The 22,028-nt window shown below is 41.2% G+C and overlaps 2 long non-coding RNA genes across 4 annotated transcripts in view; both read right to left on the bottom strand.

The window, feature by feature from the left end:
• The window catches only part of LOC130186180 (uncharacterized), a 31,837-nt gene extending 11,902 nt beyond the window's left edge, over window positions 1–19,935 (bottom strand). Inside the window, exons 1-3 of the long non-coding RNA XR_008830261.1 lie at window positions 19,415–19,935; window positions 16,287–16,381; window positions 516–731 (exon numbers count right to left, since the gene is read on the bottom strand). This is a non-coding gene — a long non-coding RNA (uncharacterized LOC130186180). The remainder of the gene's footprint in view (window positions 1–515; window positions 732–16,286; window positions 16,382–19,414) is intronic.
• Window positions 19,936–19,992: 57 nt separating this feature from the next.
• LOC130186906 (uncharacterized) overlaps window positions 19,993–22,028 on the bottom strand; it is a 137,065-nt gene continuing 135,029 nt past the window's right edge. For all 3 annotated transcript variants that reach the window (XR_008830357.1, XR_008830358.1, XR_008830359.1), the window contains one exon: window positions 19,993–21,257. This is a non-coding gene — a long non-coding RNA (uncharacterized LOC130186906). The remainder of the gene's footprint in view (window positions 21,258–22,028) is intronic.

Below are 22,028 nucleotides of genomic sequence, written 5' to 3'. Positions count from 1 at the left end.
AAAAAGCCATCTGTGGAGAGCAAATGGGTCGACTTAGCACTAGAAATCCGGTTTATTGTTGTCATGGAACAGAATGTAAAAAAAAAAAATGCTTCCTTTGACTGAACGCTGTCATGTAATGGAAATGTATTTTAGAGTCATACTTAAAATCAACACATTCTACACCATATTCACAACATGATGTCCACAACTTTAATTTACAGTAACTGAATCACCATTATAATAGTAGATCTATTTTAACAGCCGATATGAAAAACACACAAAAAAAAAAAAACACAGCCATAATTCAAAGCAACATAATGGAAGTAAGTGTCCAAACAAGGACAAATCGCTACCTGACTCACAACTTGCACTATTGAGAAATGCTGCTAAATTATTTCATGCAAAGAGAGGTACAACAGTTGCACTTCAATCATCATCACAGTAAGTATACTTTAGTTACTTCACAAAACACAGTTAACATGTTTGGTGTGATTGAAATGTTGCAGTGAATGTGGGTCTGTTACAGAACTGACCATCTTGTCTCCCGGGCCTCAGAAAACAGAACAGAGGGCTGCAGCATTTCTGTCACTCCAGATGACCCGTGAGAGTGCTCCACTTGCAGGCGTGACTTTGGCAGGGCAGAGCCATGTGCTGTTTTGACATGCCCTCTCCCTCTGAAGTGGAGGCAGCTGGGGGCTGTAGCTTCACACTACTTTGTAGATGGTGGTAATGCTGCTGCTTTTTCTGAACTTTAAAGAGAGAGGGAAAGGGACATACAAAAACACACACACACTAAGTCATGTCTCCCTGACTTCCGAGGACATTAAATTGACATACACTCATTTGCTGGAGAATTACTTTAACCCAAACTCTAACCCGAACCCTTAAGCATAGCTACTACTTGCCTAAACCCTAATCCTATCCTAACCCTGCCCTAACCCTAACCTTAACCTAAAGCGGGCCTTAAACTTACCTTAAAACATGTCTACACCATAAAATTTAAAGGAGCTATTTGTAAGTTTTGCTGTTGCTACATAGCATACATTAGCATTGACAACTTTTTACTTATCAGTCTTGCCAAGAGCTTTAGCCATAGTTGGTTTACATGACAAGAGACAATACGCCCTCTGACAATGCCACTTGTTCAGGGCAGCCCATACTACAGGGACTAGCTGGTTAGCATGTGAACTTCAGTACAAGAAAAGAAGTGATAGAGATAGACCACTGGAGACAGCTCTTGGCAAGTAAAGGGATGAAGTTTGATGCTGAACTTGAAATGTTTCTTCCAGACAGGTAAGTAAACAGCTGTTAATGCTAACGCTGGCTATGTAGCAATAGTGAAACTTACAAAATGCTCCTTTAAGTATTCACATAAGGGGGACTTCCTTTTTGTCCCCATAAGGAAGACAAGTCCCCATAATGTGACTGTGTAAACAGACTTAACACCCCACAACATGAGCAATACCTGGACCACACCCACACACACACTCTCTTTAGACACCTTGCTGTCTGGTGTCTGTCATGGCAGCCCTCTGCCAGTGGTTATGTGGGTGTGGTCAACGTGGTAGGTCGTATCCCTGCCTGACCCCTAATTTGCCAGCCAGATCAACAAGGGTTCAAGGCTCTGCGAGAGCTGCAGGTGGTACAGGTCAGGGTCATCACCATCCAATGTGAGAGCCATGTAAGAGACTTGGATGTGAACTCTAAATTGACTAGTTTACAAATGGCTGTCTCAGCAGGTTTGGAAAAAATGAATAGGTCATTAGTGTGGAGCAATAGACTCTTTCAGCCAGAGTTTCACCCAGTCTGAAAACCATGTGGAAACTGGTTTGAGAGGTGTGGACTTGTGTGACGTGACTTGGATTCAAGTCAGAGGTTTAACTGCACCACATCATTATTTTGTGTGAAATAGACACATTCAATAGATATGTCTGCACTCCCTGCAAATAGGCTGTACATACATTTATTAAATAAAGCATTCACGATTTATGTTAATTGATTCGACAGATTGGACATGGAATGGAAGTGAGGTGGTTCTGACATTATAAATTGACCATGCAATCCCATGCAATTACAATCTATCTTCTACCGTGTTCATCCACAGTACATCATTATTTTATTATACTCTATTATTATTGTTCCTTATTGTCCCAAAAAAAACATTCTTTCCCACTTACACCTGTAAATCCATATAGGGTGAAACATTTTATTAGGTGAGGTTTTGAGATCTCCTTTTTCTATAGATTGCGTTGAGCCACCAACTCAATGTAATGAAAGCTCCATCCATTAGCCATACCACTTATCCTGGAGGGTCGCAGGGGGGACGGGAGCCAATCCCCGCTGACAAGAGGTAGCGTAGGGCCTGGACAGGTTGCGAGTCTATCACAGGGCTGACACATAGAGACAAACAACCAATTCACGCTCACATTCTCACTGAGTGGCAAATTAGAGTGGCCAGTTAAACTAACCTGCAAGATTTGGACACATGCAGGCACAGGGAAAACATGCAGGCGCCATACAGAGAAGCCCCACCCAGCCGGCAGGTTCGAACCCATTCAACAGGCAACAGTGCCTCCCATTGCACCACCATGCCACCCATAATGAAAGAAAATCTTTTTTTTTTTTTAAGGGACAGAACAATGGAAACTTACATTTTTAAAACTCAACAGGTTTTTTTTCAAGAAGCAATGTCCCGGTTACGGAAGATTATTATAGTAACTGGGTGATCCTCACTCATCTTCTTTTCGTCTAATAGTGCTACTATCCACATACATTTTAATGATGGGAGGAAATGTGCAAACATCAACATCTCTTCCCCTCACATTAATAGACTGCTACCATTAGGTCATCAGTATTCATTTCAATTAGTGCTCTCACTTTCCCCATGCTCCTGTGCTATAGGCCAGCTACAGCCAAGCAAACCCTCAGCCATCTTCCAGATGGCTCCAAGGAAATGCAGCTTTTGGTGCAGCTTACACTCAACGCAAAGAGCCATCAACAGCTTTTGTCCCCGCTGAAGCGACAGAACATCTGCCAACTCAGCATGGCAGCCTGTTTGAAAACATCTGATTTTGTCTGAGAGTGCTTTCTGTCTCCAGCCTTGCATTTGCATAAATAGTTTTTGTTAGAAGGGGCCCAGGATCGGGGCACACAGAGTTTGCAATTTCCCCTCCTGTAAATCTCTCATTGCAGGGCATTACATCCTTCAAGCCAAACGAGAACTCCACTTAACACTTTAGCCAATGTAAATAGAGGAAGATAAAAGCTCTGCGGACTTCAAAGCAGTCCCTGTGCGCCCCTCTCTTGCACACATCAAAACGCCACAGAGAAAACAATCTGTCATTTATGTCGGATATAAAAGTTTGAAGGACATTAATCCCCTTGATGACTGTATGCCACAAGCAATCCAGGAAGGCTGAGTGGGGAACCAAGACCTATAAAAAAAAAACCAAGAATGAGGAATGGAATTTTGCACTAATTTTGTGAATCAGGTTCATATTTCTCAATACAGCTAAACGTGGTATTTATGAACTGGAATTACTGACGTGTAATCAGTGACCAGTCTATAATAATATATTTTGCAGTTGAACACATTTTAATGTCTCATTAATTTAATTTGTTTTGTTTTCTTGATTTTTGCTCAAAGTTTCTCTTTTGTTTTCAAAAGATTATCTGTAACAGTTCTCACAGATTCTCCACTGTCTCATTAAATATCACTTCACTAATTAGAACTCCAAAAACAACTAATCAGTCAAGTTGAAAGATCAATTGGCACTTGAAGGAGATTTCTATTTTGGAAGCGAAAACGTATCCACTGTAGACATTGCTATCATTGATTGAAGGTATTGTGATTTTTAAAATGACTGGATTCAGATGATGAGCTGTTGTGGATGGAATGGAAAACAATTCCTCTTTTCATGGGAAAACAATGCAAGAATTTGACTCTGTCACATTTTCCACATATGTTTGTTAAAAAGCTGCCAGTCATAGACACATGACTGCAAGCTTGTAACAGCTGTTTATCATTGATCATCACATCGGTGACATATCAAAGCACTGCTGTTACTTTTAAGACATAAATATTAATAGGCTAAAACAAAATCACCACATACTGGCTTGCTATTTAAGAAATATTGCTATTGTTAAATTGCTTTTTGTTTTCAAAATATTATATATAATTATTGATTAATGATAAAACTTTTTTTGTTTGTTTGTTTGAGTGTTTCTGTTGATTCTTAAAACCAATAAGCCATTGGACACTTCACCCCCTGCTTGGCATCATGATGAGGCCTATCAACGCCTCTGACATGTAAAACATGGCCTCTCCACACTCATCGTTTCATTATTCCAGTAATTATTTGACCTAATTATTAAGAGGGGGTTCCAGTGTGCAGCTGTGATTGGCTGAGACATGTTTCAAGCAGCTGTGAATCACCCAACAACGGCAAACCTGTGACCGAATCACGGTGAATTTAAATGTTACATATGCTGATGGAAAACTGCCACTCACACTGGTAATTATATACTCCTGTTTGTGTCGCCTAGCAACTGCAATGTTTTGTTAAGCAACAGCCTATTGTCTAACTGTAAAGTGTGGTTTCAGATTATTATTGTATCTAATCATTATTTGATATAAATGCAGTACATTGATGTAATTGTCACTGCACTTACTGCACGCAATGTTAATCTTCACACTGCTATTTTTCCACTCTACGCTACGCTACAGTGTAATGCCTACAATTAAGAGTTAGAGTAAGGAATGTCTCTGTTTTTTTTTTTTGCATTTGTAAATGGCACATATCAATATATTCTATTATGATTCAATACATTTGATTAAAATGTCATATTCATTTGTAACAAGATACTTCTGATGTAGACCATTTATGCCCATATGAATTACACTGAACACAAAAGGTTCAAAAAAATGAAACAGCAGTTTTAAAGTGTGTGTACAGTTAGCAGCGTGAGGCAGTGGACAGACTGCGAGGATTAAAGAGGGCAAGGCTGCAATGGACCTGGTGTAAAAGCGAGACCCAGCATGCTTCCACGCAGCAACGGAAGGTGAAGATGATTTCCAAACTTTTCTTTTAATTACTCATGTAATGTCCCCCGTGCCCACAAGGGAGAGTTGTTAGTCAACAGATGGACTGTACATTTGCATAATAGAATTGTTCGGAAGTTCAACGCAGCATTCATTTACATTTACATACATTTCCCTTTACTCAGTCAACATGCGCCCAGTCAAGTGAATTTCTGGAATAATCTTTGAATGAAGCATTAAGGACACACACACACACACAGGTGACACACACTGACATAAACAAGCATACACAAGATGGATAGAGAAATAAACAGATATAAAGGTTCATGGTTAAGAGAGCGATATTTGTATTAAAAAAATTAGAATGGAGAGCTTAAAGCTGCAATGAAACTGGAGTGTTTATTGAAAACGTCCACAGAATAAAACTCCTGAAATCCTGAAGTCTTTTGGGACAAACACACACTAATAATAAATAGCAGTGCCAATTTTACCAGGTCACTGTCCTCATGCAAACGTAGTGACACCGAAACAGAATCCAACAAATTTCTTTAAGCTGTTCAGACAGAGGGTTGTTTGTCAACTTTGACACTGGTGCTATTTGTTTTTTTTTTCTTTCGAAAATGTTGTTTTATTTGAATGAAGAATTTCCAGGAAAACTGCAGTAAATTTAATTCACCATGCAGAATTTATGAGAATTTGTGAGAATTTATTTCCTGCCATGTCCTTCTGCTATACGCATCATAGTCACATTTCAATGTCATTCAAAACATACTTACAAATATACTTTTGTCTTATGTTCTCTGTGATTTGCGATGGGCAGGACACGGAACATATTCAGAAATCACCAGCAAAAAAAACCCCAAACTAAATATAAACTTCTTTTGGAGGATCATTTAAGTGCAAACTGCTTGTGGTATTAATATTTGCTTTTGACCTGCAACTCATAGTGATTTCCATCCCATAAAGCCCAATCAATAACAGTTAGAAAAACTGTCTTTCTCTCCCTCTCTCGCTTTCTCTCTCCCAAAGGGAAGAGAGAGAGAGCGAGAGAGTGAGAGAGATAGAGAGAGATAGAGAGAGAGAGAGAAAGATAGAGAAAGTCAAGTGCCATATAAATAAAAAGGTCTTGCCAGAGCCACTTACTCTGCAATCTCCTGGAAATTGTGTCTTAGCTCAGCTAGTCCACTCAAGTCACATTGGAGAATGGGCTCCAAATCAAAGCCAGAATCGCAAAGCCCTGCAGTCATTAGGAAGATAGGCGAGTGAAGAACACATAATAATGATCCATTAGCTTTCTCTCCTTGCATATTCTCAAGATCGGCCTCTCATGGTAAGATAAATCAGCTTACTACCATGACTGAAACCGAGAACATAAGCACACGTTCCCCTTTCCCCGCTTTTCAGCTTCCTTTTGTTATTGACATGGAGGATTCACAATTGCATGTAAATCAACACTATTATGGTGGAGAAATTTGATGAAACATTCTCCGACCCAATGTTGTGCCTGTCTGCCTCGATGATCATAACCACTGACATGCTATCAAGGAACAGAGTGCTTCCTCGTGCCATGAGCCCTGAATATGGCGATTATCGTTACAATAACAATGACAACATTCATCTTTCTGAAACAACGGTTTATTGGCTGTGTGTAATAAATACTACAAAAGGTAGCAGGCAGAAGTGATCCTCGCTTGGCTGCTCTAGCAGTTTCTCTCTCTGTCTCTCTCCTGCTTTGCATTCTCTGGTTCTAATTTAGTCGTCCTAATCATAAAAGCATCAGCGAGCTGCCGTTGCAGAGTAAACCAAGAGGTGAAACGTGCCCCTAAAAATTCCATTTTCACTCAAGTGGACCAACACAACAAGGAACATGCAGCAGACAGAGACAGACTTCTCAGCTGCCGGATCAAATGGCAGAGAGGTTGATTATTAGAGACAGACAACAAACAACCCTGCTGATGGGTGTTTTGTTGTGGTCGTCCCAGTAAGCACGCAAGGTGAGGTACACTTTTCGACATGTGTGGATTCACCTCAGGTGAACATATACCGGCTTATCTTTTTTGAACCTCCGTCGTTCACACACACAAACACCCCGAGGTGCCGGATTGGTTTTACAAGCGTTTGAAAGACGAAAGGTTAGAGATTCTGTATGTTTTGAGCCCGTACCTTCTGGGGCACGGGGTCGAACGGATGCAGTCTATCCATATTCTCTGCCATTACATTCCCCATCTAAGCTGGCAGGCCCTCTGACTGCATATAATTTGAGTCATCAGTCTCTATTTCTACGCAGCAGATGTTTCCCCATGTCAGCAGGCCCCCTGACAAAGCAAGATGGAGAACCCTCCTCTTTTAAAGTGTTGCACATGAGTCTCCCTTCTCTCCTTTCCTTCCCTCTGCGCACACCAACATTTGGGATCCCCTGGGACACTGTCCCGTGTCCAATCCCGATGGTGGGAAAACACATTTTAATCGATGCCTGTGTTCGTGTGCTGAACCCAAACGAGAAAGCGCGCTGGAGTGACACACAAGAACAAAAAGCAGTTAGTTATTGTATTTTTGCGGTTGGCTTGATGACTCATTTATCCTGAAACATGGACTGGGATCCTGGAACCTGTCTGAAAGGCCAAAAGACACTAATGGAAGGTGATTAATAGCCAACTGGGGTAAATGACTGCTATGATACTGGTATCATCACTGATGTAATGTGATTGACTCCTCTTATATCATTTTGTGTGAGGGTGAAAAATACTGCAGAAATTATGATTGTATCTATTTATTTATTTTAGACAAAAAGATAAAAGTGGAATTTACACAGAAATCATGTGTTTTGTGTAAAGTGAATGGATTTTAAAGCTACCAGAAAAGTTATTACAGTGATAAGAATTACTAGTTTTATCAGACTTTGAAAGAATTTTAATAAGAAAAATAATTTTGATCAATAATAATATTCATTATAATTTTTATCATATTTGATTGTGGGTTAAGATGATTTGAGCGAAACTGCTGAAAAGAAAGAAAGAAAGAAAGAAAGAAAGAAAGAAAGAAAGAAAGAAAGAAAGAAAGAAAGAAAGGACGATAATAAATAGGAGCAACGCTGCTCAGGTTTCTCTTTTCTCTCAAACTATATGCGGGAAATATTTCAAAGTGAGGCTCCTTCATTTTGTTCTTTAGTCAAGACATTTTTTCTACCGCGCTGCGATCATGATAAACTGCGTCAAAAACATGTTGTTAATAAATAATTTCAGATAAATTTTTAATAGGTTCAATTTAGCGAGCACATTTCAACATTAATATTTTAATGTTTTAAAAGTTATATATAACTTTTGTTAAAGTATCTGCAGATTTATGACAAAATATTAAAATATAGCCCAGCCTATATGTGGCATATAAATAATGAATAAATATATATAAATGTATATGTAAATATATATATTGTATTTTTAAAGCATGTAGAAGTAAGGATGGTGCGATATAAAAACGGATTTGTAACGGATTTATTTTGAATCCACAACAGGAAAAACCCCTGGACTCGTGTGTGATGTCTGAAGCGCTAATTGTATCCGACATGTTTTCAAACTCCCCTCAGGAGCGACTGCAGAAACTGTTTCAAAGAAAAACCATCTCCTCAAATGGTCCCATGTAATATTTCCTCCCCTCGTCGGCAAATGAGTCCGGGTGAAAGAAAATTGCAGGGGTCATTAGACCACAAAAAAAAAAAAAAAAGTGTCACAGTTTTCTTTGGGCATTCTTTGAACCAAGCGAGGGGATGTTATTGTATCAATTTTACTTGATAGAGCCAATTAGGCTGTTAGGCTTTCTTCTCTTGAAACGGATTTTGTGCTAAAACGCTTTTGATATTTGACATCAAAGTTGACTCAAAGAAAAAATTATTTGGGGTTTGATAAAACTTTTCCAGACTCCTTTAAAGTCAGAGGATAATCGCTTATTTATTGCGCCAGGCAATATTTTATAATTATTTAACAATCGAATTAACAACGAGGAAACTAAAAAAAAAAACAAACATCATCATATGAAATTGAATTGGATGGATAAATACTGTCAGCCATCAATGGGCTTTAAGTGGGAAAAAGGAGTCTTGTAAAAAAAGAAAAAAAAAGGGATCTGACAAAGTGACACACACGGTGAGCATAAATCACTCCCGGTCAGTTTGCAGACCGACATGAAACCGCGCTGACAATATCTCCTGCCACTGCATGGCGCTAGGGAACTGCAGGACACACGGTATGTTCACTCACATTTAGACAGCATGCTGTATACATTAGCAATAATAATAATAATAATAATAATAATAATAGCAATAATAGCATCAAGATATTTTCTTAATAATGAGGATGGATCATATTAAAGTGGTAAATGTCGACACTTGTGTGTAAAGAAGTAATAATGCCTTTATTGTTTCCTGATACTTTTAACCTAATTTGAAAGGATACTGATATTGTTTATGTTCAGCCATGAACTTCCTTTACAAGCAATATTTGTAACAATGAAATAAATAATAAAAGTAAAAGTAGGTGACATTCTGTGAGGGATTAACTTGTCTTCTTTGAAAATATAAGCCGTTAATTTACCCTCGTATTAAGCCACTTTTTGTAACTGACCGGGTTAAATAGACAGACACATTTACTGGATTTAGGAATGCGTTTAAAGTTTTCGGGGATGACGATAAAAAAAATGGGGCTTATTTACGCTCACATGCACCAAATTCCGGTAGGTTACTTCTGAGTGTTACAAGCTGGTATAGCTCATAAAATTGTTAATTTTGTCTTTCAACGAGAAATAAATAAATAATGAATAAATAAAGAATACATGCCTGTTGTCTTGATTAAAATTAAGGTGGTAGAGGGTTAGTTCAAATGCTCTTACTCAATCGGGGCTCAGGCCTGCAGTCTCTGCCTCTGCTCCACGGAGACACAACGCACACTGCGTGCTTGCTGCCTACCTGGCGCTGCTGCAGCGTGATACTGTACACTGTATGGCTGGCATGCTCTAACACACACACACACACACACACACACACACACACACACACACACACACACACACACACACACACACACACACACACACACACACAGAGGGAAAGAGAGAGAGAGAGAGAACAAGAAATATACAACATCAAAGTGCTACTGTGACTTGAGGGCTGAAAGACAGGCAGACTCATCCCGGCAAGCTGACGTCCCTTACTGTAAATACACCCGCAGTTTTCCACGTTACAGTAGCCTGTTGCCCCCCCCCCCCCTTCCCCTTCCTCTCTACTGCCGCTGCTGCTCCCTCATTCAGAAAGCTGAATAGTATGGATCAGCGAGAGTCACACAAACAGCTGGCCCGTTGACATCATCTGAAAGCCTCTCCTCACTTTGACATTGTCACTGTGTGGACAGTGTGTTTGCACTATCGCGGCATCAGACGGCGGGCTCCTTTCCAGCGCCTGCCCCGCCGAAAAATAACAGAGGGGCCAATGCGAAATAACAACAGTGCAATCACCACGCAGCGACATGTTACTGAGGATTACAGGAGGTTTACTAGCTTTACTCCCAACTTCAGCAAAAGGAATGATAGTTCCCGGAAAACATTATAAAAAAAAAAAAAAAGTGAAAGTCTATTTAGAAAAATGTTTTTCTCAGTTTGGAATCATCAGAGGTTTTGCTGTGGTTTTCAAGAATGTGACAGACTAATGCTGAAATGCAAAAACACTGGTCAAGATTCATAATTCATAATCATACTATGATGGATTTGAACAAATATAATAATTGTCCACCGTTTAATAATTATGTTGTTCCTTTATGGTTGAGCTTAAAATGGTGTGGTGGACATTAATAAACAAAAGTGTATCACAACCTCTTTCACAGATAAATAGGAGCTGTCTAATGTTTTCAAAGAAACTGGTGGGGTTTTTTGTAGTTAATGCGTTTAATATGCTTTATTTGAAAAACCTAATGCTCGTTAACTATGTTAATGTAAGGTTAATGTGTTAAGTTATTTTAAATGGGGGGCTTTATGTTTTTATTTTCACTGTAGCTGACATAAAGTTGTGGGGATCTTGTTCTTGTTGATACAGATGAACAGCTGTAAACCAGCATATTTTAGCAAATACTAACATGTTTTGTAGAATGGAAGACCTGTAGAGACACTGGAACATATTGTGATGGAGATAACCTTCTGTTTACAGCTGAAAAGTTTCCATGTGAGCTTGTTTGTTTTCTTTCTGGTTTGTTTTTTTATTACTAACTGTAAAATATATTTGCAAGTTCTGGCAAATATTGCAGGAAAGTGTGCATGATTTTAACAGCTTGTTTTTTATCCAGTCATAAAATTCTGACTATTGTATTGAATTGAAGAGTATTATGACTACTGTAACAAACTCTCCTGTCTAAACATGCTCTGCCTGTGATGGATGAATCATGTCCTAAACTATTACATTCTCCATTCAGGGAGGAATCTCACGTTTCATTAAGTCTTTACAGATAAACCCATGTCATTGTTAAATGTATGCAAACAGTCAGCGGCCGACCAAGTGATGGCAAGTGTGTGATAAGTCGGGCCGAGCTGTGTGCAAATGAAATGACAGCCGAGGTGTCTCATGTTCGGCTTGACAGAGAAGCGGCTATGTTTCTGTTGTTTCCAGGCTTCTCTGTCTGCGTCTGCGTTAACTGATGAACAAGGAGATGAAATACCTGTGACAGGCAACACACACACATACACACACACATTTGTCACCGTGGACAACCATAAACAGAGAAATACTGCACATATGTGTTTGCAGCCCCACACACACACACATATGCACTCACAAGATCATGCACGGAAAATAAAAGTCATACAGAAGAAGAACATAAAAACACCAATTCAATCGACCTTGTGTACAGAAAACAAACAAACACACAAGCACATGACTAATTCATCTGTCAACTTCACAAATTTTCTACTCTTATCTGACCCACAAATCAACCAACGCTTCCTCAGTCCTCCACAAAGAACTTCATTTTTCCTCATCTGTGTTTTTTGTCCATGCTGCTGGGATCCCGTCTGAGGACAAGACCCTGTGCTTCCCCCTCGCCCCCCCCCCCCCCCCCCCCCCCCCCCCCAGCACAACAGCCTTGTTTAGGACAGTCTGTCAGTCAGTAAAAAGCACTCCTTGTTCTGTCCATTCTGCTCATATCATCACCCAACATTCCCACCCCCCCACCCCCCCCCACCCCACCCAAGAACTTCCATTCCCGTCTCCAAAAAGCGTCTCAAAATCTGATTATTCTTGTGTTTCATCAGGTTGAGAGATTTGGCCGATGGCGTATTGGCATTTGACTTCTGATTTATCCTCTCTCCCTCTCAGCTGCAAATGGAGCTCTGCAGCTGGCAGCACTTGCATGAGTAGTATCCGTTTCATTAAATCCTATGCAGAGTATATTGAAGTTTTTCCATCTTTGCCAATTTGTTTACGTGCCGCCACTCTAAATTTCACCACTCTTTGGTGCTGGTGTCATTCTGTCAGAAATGGGTTCAGTGAATTGTTTGTTTTACAGGAGCAAACTACATTATCTTTAATACCTCTGCATTCTCACTGCAGATCCCTGACATAACCCTGTCACAGAACAACTATGTAGCTGCCTGGTGTTTGATGCATAAATGTCAGTCTTTTGTGACCTAAATGGCTGCAGTGACCCTAATTTAGAGATATTATTTTTCTCTTTTTTCACCCCAGCCTCCCCTTTCTTGCCTGTGATAGCGAAAGCCATCACTGGAAAGTATTCCTCTATACTGACACTATGGCCGGCCTGCCTATATGCCATCTTAGTGCCACACCTCTGCACCACTTCCATTAGCTGCCAAGAGGAGTAGATACGTTCTTAGAAGATTAGAAACAGATCTAATGTGACAGCCAAATGGAAAGTCTTAGACACACTTAAAGAGACGGGCCACAACAGAAGAAAAGGAAGAAAAACAGTGAAAAAAAAAAGAAAGAAAGAAAAATCTTCAACCTCCAACCATCTTACTTGCACTCCTTGTGGAGTTTTAAAATATAATTTCTTTCAAAGTGGAAAAGGGATCCTATTACAGCCCTGTGTCCCAAAAATGACATTCATATACTAATGATTTGTTATGTTTTATAGGAAATGCTGCCGCTTGGATTACAGTTTTGAATGAATATGTTCATATCTTGAAACCATTGGCAACAAATCTTTATACTGGATAATGTATTTCAACATAATTCATTTTTGCTTTCCTTTACAGTTATTCCTAAATCTCGGCGAAGACAGGAGGAAATTGTGTGACAACGAGTGGGTCAACAAAACATTGGATTTTGCCATGTGAGACAGCTGTCGTTGTTGTAGGTGAAACTAGGGAATTTTCTTAACACTCACCAAGTCATTTTCATGCTTAAACCTCACCGAACCTTAACCGTAGCTTTGCACGACCAGAAAACACTCCTATGTTTGAAATGAAGATGAAATCTGAAATGTATTTGTTTTGGAAGGCACTGACAAATGATGATGTTCTGCCAATAGGGGCGTCAGATCAGCAAGGCAAACGTTAGCATCCAAACTCAAAGTCCTGAGCTTTGGACTCCCAGCCAAGAGCTCTGACCTCCTTGCTATGCCTTCTCCGCAGCACAGGAATGTTGCACTTGCGGGATTGGAAAAAAATGGGAAGGTAATCAGGGCAGCAATTATGTTTCCTTTTAAAGCATATCTGGAAATCTGAATAAACACATATTGTGTAAGAGTTTCTCGTGTATCCACTGTTCTCGGTCGTAAGAGAACATGTGACAATGTGAGTGAGCATCTGTGCCGATTCACATTTGCTTATGCTTTGCCTGAAAAGATTCAACACCCTCTCATTACTTCACACTTCAGTGCACACTTCCTCCACTCTGCTTTAGCCAACAAAGCAACAGGCCTTTATTGTGACACACTGTGTCTGCCTTCTCCCCTCATCTCTTTATGAAAACACACTCTGACCCTCACCGCCCTCCATCAGCAGCCCCACTGATCAAAGACACTGACATTACAACTAAATGTAGAACAAGCACCTGCCACCACTGTGCCCCAAAGTGTATGCATTATGTTTGTTTCTTGATTTATGCATGTGCAAGTGTATGCGGGTGTGTTTGCTACTTGTTTGTCTGTGTGTGTGTGGGTGTGTGTTCACGTGTGTGTGTGTGTGTGTGTGTACTGTATGTGTGTATGAGTGCTTGTGCTTATTATTTCACATACACACCTAGTGCACACATACACACAGGCATTCAGGTTTTTCTTTTTTTTTTTGTGTGGCCCCAATTGCATCCTGCCATTGTTGCAGCAGCTGAAGCCATGGCACAAAGCATCAGGGAAGAGCTGGTTAATGCTCAAACATGTATTCATCACATACATCTTTGTATTTGTGAAATTAGTACTTAGCATACTAAGTGCTTATTGCCATTATCTTTAATCTGGAATTACATGAAGCTAAATAAATGAACCACAGAAGTGGTCGTTTGTGGAGGTGTCATTTAAACCTGGCCACCATTCATGGTGAAGCTCCTATGAACTTGGCCTCTGTTACATATTAATGCCACTGCTCAGTTCTCAGGTTGCCTGGGCAGCCAACTAAAAGCAATTCATGGCTCCCCAACATTTTTTTTCTTTTTTCAAGAATGACCATTGTGCAATCACAAAGCGTGCAGGCAATTGAATGTCCTTTCACATTTTGTGATGAATTGGCTGTACTCCTCGTGTCCATGGGTTTTATTTGGCTCCACTGGACAGAGTCTTCCTTTTGCACTAACTGCTTTGCTCTTTCGTGATAACTCTGGAGAACCTCCAAACATCTGAGCCCAGCAGAGACAAGTCTGATGAGGGAAACTGAGGAAAGGTAGCAGTAAAATGGGGATACACTTTGTAATAATTACCAACCCTTGCAGCATTTGGCTGGTATTGTTTTTTTCTTGTGAGTCTGTGTGTCTCATCATGGAAAAATGTGGTCCCGTAGACACATACTAAAGTGGTACCGAGATAGTTTTGTAAATTTTGGCAGGTTCTTTTATGTCTGTGGACAATTTTTGTCACAGCAATAGTGACTGACATCCGTGCAAGATACAGTCACGAAACATTGGTGAGTATGCAAAGGTTTGCTAGGGTCTGCATGACACAATTTCGTAATCGGAGGTTTACGTGAGGCTCTGGTACGGACATCCGCGTACCCACTAATTTGTTTTGTCACTCTGCTACAAACTGACCAACTGAAGTAAAACAAATATGCGTGCACATATGTGGAATACGTACACAACGTGAAAACAGCTGTGAGTCTGTGGTGTCCGCAGATATCTGTATACGCGTCCACAAGAGAGTGTAACTGACGCCTTACAGGTTCAAGGACGTGTTCGAAGATGGGTGTGGTCCATGTGGTAATGACTACTGAGTACTCATGGGTTGGAACCACCCTGACCTCTGCACACTGACTTTCCAGTTCACTAGGAAACATCACTTCCTGCATTGGCACTGCATGTTGGCATTGGATTTAACTTGTAAATTGTGGAGTCCATGTTTCAATGCCTTTTCTCAAATGCATGCCGGGATGATCTCCATCCAATATCTATGTACTGCAGGAGAACTGTCCTGTTCTCCTGTGCAGACCACTGGACGCTGAATATTATGAGGCAACATAAAATAAAGGAACCTTTACTTTTCAGGATTAGTTTTTCACCCTTTAAAACTGCTACTACCACTATTACAATAAGAGGAGATGATTTGTGACCTAGGAGTGCTGTTTGGGAAAAGATATTGTGATGAATTGAGTATTATGGTGCAGTGGAAGAAGTTTCTGCTATACTATCAAAAATAACTTTCCTAAAAATATGTAATTCATTTTTGTTGTCATCACTAGAAAGGCAACTAGTGGAGAGAATTTCCATTGCTACTGTTGCCATGCATCCAGTATTACCATGACTGTATCCTAATCTTTCTTGCTCCTCCCACTAAGTGGAAGAGAAAGTGGCACAGGAGGAAATGAGAGTGAAGAAGAGTAGAGTAAAAGTGGGCACACAGGAGGCTAAAAGCATTTTTTCCTTTTTTCTCCCACCCCTTGTCGTCCTACTTCAGGCCTTGTGGAGATAATGAGGGCCTTGGCTTTGTAAACATTATTTCTGGCATATTGCAGCTGCCATCAGCTTATTTATGGCCTGAATTTTAATAATCTGGGAGCTAATACGCTTCAGAAAGAACGAAAACACACAGTAAAGCCTGAGTACAGCCAAACATTGCTTTCCTACCCTCAGCAAGGAGGCCACTCAACAGGAACATCAAACGCTTGCTCTCTCGTGCCTGGCCCACGTTAATTGTACATCCATTGTTCCCACATAGGTCCCTGGGAAACCAAAGAAGGAGAAAATGGGCAGAGAAAAGAGAGAGAGAGAGAGCGAGAGAGAGAGTAATGAGTCTGAAGCTGAATAAACACGTTTAAAAACAATATCAATCCGACAAAGGTTTTGATGCCTTCCCCTGGGCTCTCTATAGCATGTATCCCCATCCTTCACCTTAATAACAAAAGAGGTCTTGTTAGAACAGACGTGTTCTACACAAATGCACATTCAGTATACACATTGACATACATAAATGACCTCGCCAGATCTCCCGTACAGACTGGACCAGAGAATATTTATGTGAAGTGTTGCTTTGCAAATGCGACAGATTTCTGACAAGAATATATAATGGACCTTACAGTCTTTTGTAGAGGAAGCTGAGGAGGAGGATGATCCTGGAATTTGACATGAAGTCTGGCTATTTTATTTAACATCGGCCTGTTTCCTTTCATGTGTTGACTGTATAGATTCTTTTTATGGCTCCAAAGGGAGCTACGCAAAATCGGATAAATTGCCTTGAGTGATGTCAGTTGAGTCCGGCTGGGTCAGAGGACTACAAGTCTGAAAATGAAAAGTAAACTTAACAGACCTCTGCAGCCCGCTCCTTATTTACATTAGCCACCGCTAGCGTAACAAAAGAGGCCACAAGGGGGCAGTAAATTACAGATCCTTGATGGGACAGAGCGCTGTTCTGAGACGTAAAAGAAATTCTTCACTTCTGTATGAAATTCTGTAATTGATGTCTGTATTTAGCTTTAACTGGTCGAGCACTTCTTGCCTTGTTTCTCCTACTGGCACACCACCGGCTTAAAATAAGTATTTACTCACAGTTTGGGCTAACGTTACTGCCTCACTAAGGGTAGGAGACCATCATTTGGTCATTTGATTAGTGAACTTTAATGGTTGGTTAGGGTTGGTTGAAAGACACCAATACTGACTGTCAGTTGATTAAGGGAAACAAACAGCTGTCTCCAGTGGCAACATCCTGCATGGCATAATTTTTCTTGGGCCGACTCTCTCACAGCCTTTATTATTGCTATTGTATTATTGTTATTGTCTGTTATCGTCTCAGGAGATTATTTAACTAGTTAATAATCACTGACAATTTATTGGTTTTAGATTAATATTGCATGTCTGCACAAGAATAACATCACCAATGGAATAAAATCACCAACATTACAGGCTAACAATATAGTAATCGTGGCCATAGTGACTTGACAATGAACTGAACTGTATTCTTGCTTAATGTGTGTGGATAAGAAAAGAAAAGAGGGGTTTTTGCTTCCTAATACAGAAACCCATCGAGGCAAGTACAAGAAGCAGATATGCAGACATGAGACGTAATTCACTGCTAAAGAGCATGAGGTGTCAAAAAAATATTACCCAGCAAAAAGACAGTAAGCCAGTAACTATACAGCTGCCTGTCTCTGATTCTGCCACGCAGGCTGAGAGTGAACAACCTAACAGGCAGTCGTCAGCAGGAACAAGGTGAGTGCAAGTTTAAAGGGCAGGGTTCAGAAAAGTAACCGACCCCGTCCCGCCTCACACACTCCCTAGCTGTCCATATTTACGAGGTGTAATTTTTATGCGAGCGCCAGGCAACAACAGGTTTAAGAGGGCCAGTGTAACCTTCCTGGGGCCCGGGGTGACCTGCACCCCGGCTACAATAGTTTCCCTGGGCCACAATTAGGACCAGGGCTTCACTGAGTCACCCCAGCGTCATGCTTCCATGGAGCCTCAGTCTGGCCCCATCTCTCCCCCTCTCTAGCCTACGAGCTGGCTTTGTAACAGTCACATCTCTCCGCTCTCACCAGGCAAGTGAAGAGTTCATACTTAAAATAAGCTTTGGATAGCTAGTCGGACATTTACAGCATCATACTGTAAGAAGAAAAACCTGGGAAAGGGAGACCAAGAAAGCTTAAAAGTGAGAAAAGAAAAAAAGAGCATGAATCCATCTTTACTCTCTAGGCATTTTCCTTTACTTCTTCCTCCCACCCATCTTTCTCTCTCCCTTTCTCTATTTCTATCTCCCCGGCTTGGTGAGCTGTGACAGTTGCTGCGATGCCCGGCGACACAGTGAATATGCAGCAGGGGCTCACTGGGTCTGGCCACACAGACTTGTCACCACCATTCAGCATCAAACCCCAAACTACCAATTAACTCCTGAGCCCACCCCCACCTGCCTGAAGGCACAGTGACCTGCCCCCCCCCCTCTTCAGTCTGCTCCATTCGACAAAACACTAACCCCCACCGCCTCGCAACCCTCCCGCTCCGTACTCTCTAAACATGCCCCATGAGATGCCCTGTGACTCCATGACATACAGATGCTTAGAGATATTCTTCCCCATCTGTGTGTGTCTGTCCGTCTGTCAGACCCCTGAACTTTACAAAAGAGGGTAAAGTCAATTTGTCTGTGCTTCTTCCAGGCAGAGCCCAGTGTGGCTATAACAACTTATCATTTAAGGGTAACAGAAAAAAGACCCACTGTCTTTGGCACGGACGCTCAAGAAGCTATATGTCCTCAATTAATGTTTGCAGTTTTCCAAAAATGTTTTTGTCAACATCTCCCTTTTTCTCCCTTTTGGTGTAGTGGTAAAAGAAAAATGAATAGCTGGGGATACTGGGCTGGATACTGGTCCCCTGTCCATTCATTTGTGCCTGAATGCCAAGAACTGTAAGTCATAAAAAAAAAAATTAAAGTCCATCAGAAATTGCTCACCACGCTGGAGCATGTCTGGTGAGGAACTGTGTTGCAGCAGTTTCATTACACCTATAAAACACTATATTAGTGTGAGCAGTTCAGGTGCTTATTAAAATCATGAAAGCACAAACAAGCGGTCATGTTTTATTTTCTTTAGGCTTCCATTATGCATCCATTATATTGTTTTACTGGAATACATCTGACATTTGAACGTTACTTGATAATCGAATTCCATATACCTTAGCTACTTACCTTTGCTACCTTCAGGCTCTGCAGCAGCTACAGTAAAAGGCTAAATTCGGTTAAAATGTATCTGTCACCTGTCAGTTAAAGTTACCTGTTCGCTCTGACTCCCCAGGCTCCTGCTGTCTCCGTTTCTGGTCTTGGCCCGCTCTTTTATCTCCTCCTCCTGCACTCAAGTAGCAAAGAACATCTCAAATTTAAAATTGTGTAAACAGTGTAGTCTGCGATGTCTTGTCCTTTCAGTTTCTGTCTGTTCAGATACTAATGGTGAAGCAGCACGGAAGGACAAATGCAAACTGTTTTATATTCTGTTTATCTTTTATATACAGCACTAATAATGTTAGTCTATAATTTTCACTGTGTAATATACAGTAGGCCTACTTTGAATGTCCACTAGCTGAGAGTTAGCTGTGGCTCTCTACACAGTTTCCGTGAAATCATCAGCCTTGACTGCTGGGAGGAGAATGTTTGACCTAAAGTATCATGAGCAAACAGCTCATTCTGCAGTTCTGCAGGGCTCAGCCTCTTCCCTGTCCCACAGGGGACACTCTGCATTAACATGGACACGTCACATTGCGGAAGATGACACACTCCCATAGCTGCAGTACTGGCCGCAGCTCCTATATGCCTCCACCCCCCCACCCCCCCCACCCCCCATCATCACCCAAGAGGTCATCCCCCGAGCAATCAGCAATCCCTTTCACCTTCTGTGTGGCCCTAATTACAGGATCACTGGGCTCGGAGAAATGCTTCCTCGCTGTGTCATGTTGGAACCTCTCAGTCCTCCTCATATTCTGATGGTTGTTTATCACAGAATCAGAAAGCATGACTGTTTTGCTGTGTGTGCACACCACATCTGTGAACATATGGGTACAGGCGGCTGTGTGCGTGAAGCATGTTTTGCAGAGTCTTGTAATTTTAAGTGTGTGCATCCACAGTTTCCATTTATTGGCGGGCAGCTGTTGGCGGACAAAGCCTGGTGAAACTAGTGTAAACAGTTATTGATGAGTCCTCGGAAGAGTGGGGCCCTCTTGATATAAGCTTACAGTGTCCTCACCTGTTTATACTCACTCATCATACAAAAAAAAAAAAGAGGGAGAGGAGAGGCCCTTGAAAGAGTGTGTCATGAACAAATCACTAAGTCTCTTTGATCATTAAGAAACAGAAATTAATTTTTTAATTAATTAATTTCTGCCACAAATGTAAAATAATGCCTCATTAAAGGTTCAGGTTTGAGACAGGATCCACTTTTTTGGTGTAGATGCATGTTGACAATGCTGAAGCACCTTAATAACTTGACAATTGTTGCTTACCCTGAGTTTGTTTAAAAACCTGTATGATCTGACCACTCATGTCTCTTGCCCTATCCTCTTATTATTACCAATAGGAATGATGGTCAAAACCATATAAATATGATCAGAGACTTAATAAACGATCTTTATATCGAATTGTGATTCTTCACTCTGACACTAATGGTGACTTTTCCCTGCCTGATTATTTATTATGTTTTATCTTCCCGACTAATGTGTCCATGTGATTCATAGGAGGCATGCGCTAGGTCAGTTGTTCACAGTACAATGGTGAGATGAGATATGTTTAGCTTTGTGACATAAGGGTCTTCCCAGCGTGCTACACTGTACAGCTTCCTGTGACACATCAGTTACATTAGTCATCCGAAGCGGTAAGTGCAGCTGGCATTAACCTTTCGATGTGATGGGGGTAAGATTATCAGAACACAATCAACAGGCGAAAACTTGCCCATTTCACTCTGAAAAAGACTTATCTTAGGAAGTCCAAGGTCGTGGTAATCTCAGCTGCTCAGCTTCTGCCATTTACCATCTGTGGGAGTTGAACCGGAGAAAGGTGACGAGGCGTTTTATCAAATTCGGACACCTCTGCTGACAGTACAACAATGGAATCCAGATTTCTCCTCCCATCTGTGGACACATGATATCGAGAGCGTGAGCTTTCACTTTATGCATATCCTCTCATCTCCACCAAGCTCCACAAATCACCTGCCAGCTCTCCGGCAATCACCAAAAGGGTCAAAGGGCATCTCCTCATGCTTGTCACTCACAGCAGTGTCCAATTTGAAGTCCTGGGCTGCCCCGAGTACTGTGGTCCAGGTTGAGAGAGTGAGAAAAAACAACACACAGTGGCTAAAAAGGGAAACAGGAAGTTAGATACAATAGAGGAGACCTTTGATCCATGATGAGGGGGAAGACTTCCCCTCTGGGTGCAAACTATTAATGTGAAAGTGACTCTGCCCATTGCACATTTGTTACAGCAAATAATGGGCCTAAAATTAGCACACAATGGCAGGCAGACGGGCGACACTTGCACCCAGCCATGTGCAGGAAGGGAGCGGGAGGTAATTGTATAAAAATGAGTGATTTGTAGGGGTCGGGGCTGGTTAGGAGCGCCGGCCGGTCGGCATCTAAGGGCAAAGGAGGAGAGCGAAGACAGAGGTTGAGATGACAGACTTTGATGATCGGGCTCCTGAAGCAGTCCTTTCATGTTACTGTAGCCGTGTGAGAGCAGTAGGTGTGCAAATCTGTTGCTGCTTAAAGTGGGCGTTTGTAAATCTCTTCTTTGTGTTGTCACTGTAGGTACAGTACATATCCATAGAAACCAAAGAGAAAGTCAATGGCCTTAGTTAGGTGCCATTCCCACAACAACATTATGAGAATATTGGATTGGAATAATAT

Source organism: Seriola aureovittata, chromosome 18 (assembly GCF_021018895.1).
Source record: "Seriola aureovittata isolate HTS-2021-v1 ecotype China chromosome 18, ASM2101889v1, whole genome shotgun sequence".
Taxonomy (NCBI): domain Eukaryota; kingdom Metazoa; phylum Chordata; class Actinopteri; order Carangiformes; family Carangidae; genus Seriola; species Seriola aureovittata.
Note: the sequence above shows the minus strand (reverse complement) of the source record. Positions and strands in the feature narration are given on the sequence as shown.